Source organism: Petromyzon marinus, chromosome 33, assembly GCF_048934315.1.
Source record: "Petromyzon marinus isolate PM22_M1 ecotype Great Lakes invasive population chromosome 33, UKy_Petmar_22M1.pri1.0, whole genome shotgun sequence".
Taxonomy (NCBI): domain Eukaryota; kingdom Metazoa; phylum Chordata; class Hyperoartia; order Petromyzontiformes; family Petromyzontidae; genus Petromyzon; species Petromyzon marinus.
The window spans coordinates 616,769-623,226 of NC_133699.1; positions in this window are offsets into that span (position 1 = coordinate 616,769).

Consider the following 6,458-nt stretch of genomic DNA (forward strand, 5'->3'; position numbering starts at 1 on the left):
TATATTTTTACATGGTAAAAGGTGCAGTAGCCACGCAATAAAAGATAAAGGTGCAGCCCTGAACTTACCTGATCAAGGCAATGCTGGCAGAAGGGCCTCGACAAGAGGGCCTATCTCGGAGGTCCATTCCCATGGCTGATGAACTCAATACCGAGCTACTTCGTACAATACGCTCACTCGACAGCTTCAGACAAGATGAGTAACATCATTGTGTTATGGATAGCAGTTACAAACAGATAATTGATACGAATAATTAGAGAAAGGCAGGTTCAGAATCATAATCAAAATCCGAATCTTTATCACAATCTGTGTTTAGACTGGAGGAATCCGATGAGCTATGAAGCTCTTCTTCCCAAATGTCCAGTATGGGGGGGTCAGCAACATTTCGCGGGAATGCAGTGAGACTGAGTATACATGTGGTGTTGACTGGGGGACATTACAGGTACCACAGGAAGCCACGAAAGACCGCAAAATAAGTTACATAAGCAATGTAAACAATTGGACGCAACTGGGAGGAGTATCTAATGCGAAATTCTTGAGTAATATCAAAAGGCCAGAGCTCATAGGAAGGAAGGCCATGACTGCCGATGTCTTTGCGAAAGGGCACGGCAGGTTGAGAAGAGGCTCGCAATGGCCCTGTGAGAGGTCTGAGCCAGCATCGTGATCCCCGAGTGGAAGACCTCGGCGAGTGAGTCAACAATGAGGAGGCTGAGATTGCAAAAGAGCGGACGCTCTAAGTTCCATTCCAGGTAAAACGCGTTCAAGCAGCTTAAGCGGACCTTAGATTTGGCAATTGTCTCCAACTTAACACTCATCTGCTTAAATACTGAAAAGTGACAATGAAATCAGCTTTGCAAACAAATTATTTGAACTGTGTGTCGACTCCATCTCGACATGACCGCGTAATACAACCGGAATACATTCCAGTAAAGTCGAACTCAAATCCCACCCCTCATTAATCAACAATGGGATGGCACTCATCTCCAATGGCAACCCTGAGCTAGCAGCGGGAATTCCACATTCCCATGGCAGGAGCCAATAAATACGACGCAATGAAAAATGTATAAGACGCATTGATTTGTGGGTGATGCACACGTAGGAATCAATAGTACTGTACCTCACTTAGTTTATCATTATAATGTCCCTGTAACAGACACACGTGTAATATTCATCATTTGACTGTATTGGGGCATGACTGCGCGCGTGACTCCTTATCACCAGTCAGCTGTTGCTCAAGCGATGGAGTCATCACGCACCACGCAGTCACGCCACATAGAGATGAAGTCTGTGAATGTTAATCAAGGATGCAGATGGAGGCGGATCTCGGAGCATCCCGAGGGGGACTGGCGGTCAGTGACATTTAACGCTTTTTAAATCGCGTCCTACATTAACAATAATCATTACCACACAAAAAATGTCAGCGTATCTTTTATGCGGATATCAATACCAATGTTCCTGGTCTCCACGGGAGGACAATCCCCTCCATTGCGCGCCCACCTCCTCGCCCCCGCCCCTACTCTGGATCAGCCACTGGCCGCAGAAACCTCAATCCCAGGGACACGTGTAATCAGGGACACGTGTAATCAGGGACACGTGTAATCAGGGACACGTGTAATCAGGGACACGTGTAATCAGGGACACGTGTAAACAGGGACACGTGTAAACAGGGACACGTGTAATCAGTCAGGGACACGTGTAATCAGGGACACGTGTAATCAGGGACACGTGTAATCAATCAATCGGCGGATGTTTTGGACAAGAGCCCGTGTTGAGGACGCAGCGAGGCAGGGGAGGGTGGCGAGGTAGACTGATTTGTTGAGAGTTGTAGATTCGCAATTCACTCTCTGGGGCTCTCGCGGAAAACTGGGAACGTTTTCAGAAAGTTCACAAATGAGCAGTTTTGAATTTATACGTACAACCTAAACCACTTTAAGTACAAATAGCAGACATTGAGTAGCCAACAATTCCATCACCATTTAAATGTATGAAAAATCAAAGCCTTCATTGATTTAAATAAGTAAAAAGTTATACTGGTAGGAACGAAGTTGTAAACTGAGTGTACCAGCCTGCAATTTATGCGTCCGTCCGTCCGTCCGTCCCCTTTCAATACTTTAACGAAGTGAAATCTCGTGCTGTTGGGGTGTAAAAATAAAATTGCGCAAAATTCCAATGTTCCTACCAGCCCACCCTGCAGAGACCTGTTACGACTGAAAAACTGTGGGTTTTTTTCAGTTTCATTTATTTGGTATAGCCCTGTGAGCCATTCGGCTCTTGAATCGGGTGCAACCGCAACAAACAAAAAAACCAAAAACATGAACAAGAAAACATCTTAAAGTGACTATGTGACTGTGCAAACAGAAAATCCAGGAAAAAACAGCAAAATATTCCTGAAAAAGCACCGTGCACCAACGCTGTGTGCAAAAATCGCAGTGGGATGAAAGTCAAACAACAACAACAACCACAAGACAACTTGGATTAAGGCCTTAAGTCTAACTCCGTACTACAACAAACATGGCCAAACCAAAAAACGTTTTCGACATCACCAAGATAAAGCCATAAAAGCAATGTAACAGTGATCATAGGGACTGTGACCGAATTTTCACAATAAACGACAAACAACATGTAACACCAAACCCTAGAGCCATTGCTGGCTGCATGAGTCACTCCACAACAACAGGGGCATCAGTCGGAGTATCAAATTTTCAATGCACCTTTAAGATCAGCACACTAAATCAAAATACAGACAATACTTTGCAGCGGTCATCCGGAGCGAAACATTTTATTTTATTTTAGGCCACTGAATAGTAGTGGCAGCTAGGGGTGTACAACTCCTCTGAAAAACTGTCTACTGCCATGGGAACGCCAATGTTGTCATTGGTTGGCAGCAAAGGGCCCCATGTTGTACAAAATTAGCCCCTTCTCGGATGAAGTAATATCTGCTGCCGTACTATTCATCTACTGTACTGCATAGTTACGATCCTCTGCTAGGGAGTGGTGGCACAGTGGTTAGTGCACTGTGCTATGAGCCCAGCGACCCGAGTTTGAGTCGTGAACACAGCTGTGAACAAGAGTGTTGTGCGTGCTCTCTATGTAACCATCCTTCACCAGTGCGGTGAAGGATGGTTACATAACAGGGCATGGGGAGACCATCCAGCAGTGGATTGATAAAGGGTTGTGAATTTGTTTTATTCGGACCTTTGCTGCATTTTCTGCAGTTCACCTGAACTATGTACATAGCTCTTTGTTTTTTTTCGGTAAAGTCACGTATAAATAAGAAATAATAAAATGACATAATAGCGTACGACGTTTCGGTTGCAACACAAGCAGCCATCATCAGGTACAGAAGAGCAAAATTTACGAGAGGAAACACATAACCCCAGATGTATATACAGACACCAAAGTAGGGGGAACTAACACAGACACAACAGGGGACACAGAGAGAGAATCATACCAAACAAACAGGGTTTAGCAAAATTTGGGAACCATATAAAGCAACACAGACGGTCGGTCAAAACACAATTAACGCATAGTCTGGTTGATTACGCTATTTCAAAGATTGCTAAATTGCAAGTTAAGTATGAAATTTTAAAATACAGACCGCACACACACACATAGACATCCAAGCAGAGCGAACCAGCACAGAGTGAAGTCGCCTTAAATAGGCAGAGAAGGTAAGGCTGAGAGACAATGGGACAAATGAGCATGAGGTATGTATGGAGCAAAGGGGGTTGCGAAAAGTGTGGAGCAGCAGCACACACTCGGAAACACCAAGGCCCACACACAGGCAAAGACAGCACAGAGACAGAAATCCAAGCCAAGACACAAAGGCAGATACACAAGCAGAGACAACACAAAGACACAGACCTCATACCTCCCCTGTTTGTTTGGTGTGCTTCTCTCTCTGTGTCCCCTGTTGTGTCTGTGTTAGTTCCCCCTACTTGGGTGTCTGTATATACATCTGGGGTAATGTGTTTCCTCTCTCTCGTAAATTTAGCTCTTCTGTACCTGATGATGGCTGCTTGTGTTGCAACCGAAACGTCGGACGCTATTATGTTATTTTATTATTTCTTATTTATACGTGACTTTACCGAAAAACCAAAGAGTAATTCCTGCAGTCACGAAAGCTTCGAATCAAGTCTATGTACATAGCTACAATGATTGTATAACATCTCAGTCAGACATTCACATATTGCATGTTTACTGGGAGTCTTGCCCTACAAAGCAATTATAATGTGCATACTGTTCTTAATAACGAGCATGTTTATATAGTAGGGTCGTTCATGCTAACTGCATCTCACGACAATTCGCAACACATGGAGGTACATATAGATTCTAGAAAAGAGTTTTGCTGGCTGGTTGACGAGAGGGAGAGAGAGAGAGGGACGGTGGACGAACACTGCCAGAGGCCGTTCCGGGCTGCCACTATGTGATTACAATGGTTTCAGCCAATGAGTGCTCATATGTTGTGGGAAGAAACTGGAGCACCTGGAGAAGAGCCATACGTGCGAAGGGGCAACACTATATTCCGTAAAGGTGGAACAGATTAGTCGGCGCTTGCTGTACATCTCCATGGTACATCGACGTCCACGGGAAGGGAGTTTTGCAACATTTGAGTGACCCACCAACACCCTCGCTGCCTCCGCAGTGCTGGTTTGTCCCGGCGTGTATCACGTTTTCCACTTGCACGACACAACCAATGCTTTGCGTGAATAACCTTCCACTCGCGAAGTTTCTAGTGACCGAGGCCGCGAGCGCGACTGCGATGGCAGGGGTGGCAGGGCACGGGTGGCAGGGCACGGGTGGAAGGGGTGGCAGGGCACGGATGGAAGGGGTGGCAGGGCACGGGTGGAAGGGGTGGCAGGGCACGGGTTGCAGGGGTGGCAGGGCACGGGTGGCAGGGCCTGGGTGGCAAGGGTGGCAGGGCACGGGTGGCAGGGGTGGCAGGGCACGGGTGGCAGGGCACGGGTGGCAGGGGTGGCAGGGCACGGGTGGAAGGAGTGGCAGGGCACGCTGCTGGCATCTTGAGCGCGCGTCACACGAGTGTCACGCACACATACGCGACGCTCTCGCTGGGTGGGGGCCAGATTTCCGCGCAAACACCCGAGGCCAACGACGAGGGCCGTGGCTTCTGCGGACAGCTGCTCGGCTCCGTCAAGCTCCTTGCCGCCTTCGGCCACGTCGTCCGCGAGATGAAGGAGCACGCTCGCGTATCCATCAACGTCGCCGCACGGCTGTCGCTGCTGGCCGCGCGGTCGTGCTGTGGAGTTCCGTCGTCCGGGTTGGCGGAGCGCACAAGGACGGGGGTTGAACGTGGGCGAGACAGCCACGTCAAGGGCGGAGGAGTGGCTGTGCGAGCCGGCCGCTGCAACCACACCCAGACAATGAGTGTATACGCAACTTGAGTTAGGGCCATCAGTCGGTTTGATGAACTAATATTATTTTTTTAAATTTCATTCTTACGTGTGTGGTCGACTCATAGTGGCCCCTTTAAAAACGGCGACGATTGTCGCTGCAGGCCACGGCCGGGTTTGTGCGGCTGGAGACGTCATCAAGCCCCGCTCAACACCTCCCGTCCAGCAGCACACGTGAAAGAGACTCGACCCTCCCCCCTCTCCACTATGTTCGTGGTATCTAATATAGTCCATGAATTGAATGGTTAATGAGTAGAGCGAGCGACATATCTTGGCCAGACCTGAAACGAACCGCTAATTGGTGACCGAGTTAGCAGCTTGAAGCTTTGCCAGCGTTGGGAAGGGGCGACTCGGGAAGACGAGGAGTGTCGTGGGAATGACGTCGGAGAGCGCTGCGATTCCTGCACTTGTCACGATGGGCGAAGCCTAACTAAACGAGCCTACAGGCACGACTATTATCTTCCAATTATTTATTTTGAAAACAAAAATACAAATGGAACCTTTCTCCAGGCGCCGTTGCCCTCCGCGCTTCTCGGCCACAGGACGGGGTTCCATCTGTCGCGACTGGTGGCATGATCGTCGTGTTCGACACCGGATTGCGTTCGTTTTCTGATGGTTCTGAGTCCGTGGCCATCGGATTGTTTCGTTTCATGAATTGTGTTAGGTTCTGACCACCGTTGATCATTCCAAGAAGACGACGCTCATTTAGGAAATGGCTTCGTGAAGCTCGGTCCTGATTTTTGTCTTCGTGCCAAATCGCTTTTTCATTCCCGACAAATACACACAGACACATACACACACATACAAAGACACAGACACACACACAGAGACACACACACATATACACACACGTACAAAGACACAGACACACACAAATACACATACACACAAATACACACAGACACACACATAAATACACACACAAATACACACACAGACAAATACACACACATACACACAGACACGCAAACACAAATACATACAGACACACACACAAAAACACAACAACCGCCATTCGCCACTAAGTGGCGGTGACGTCACCACGAC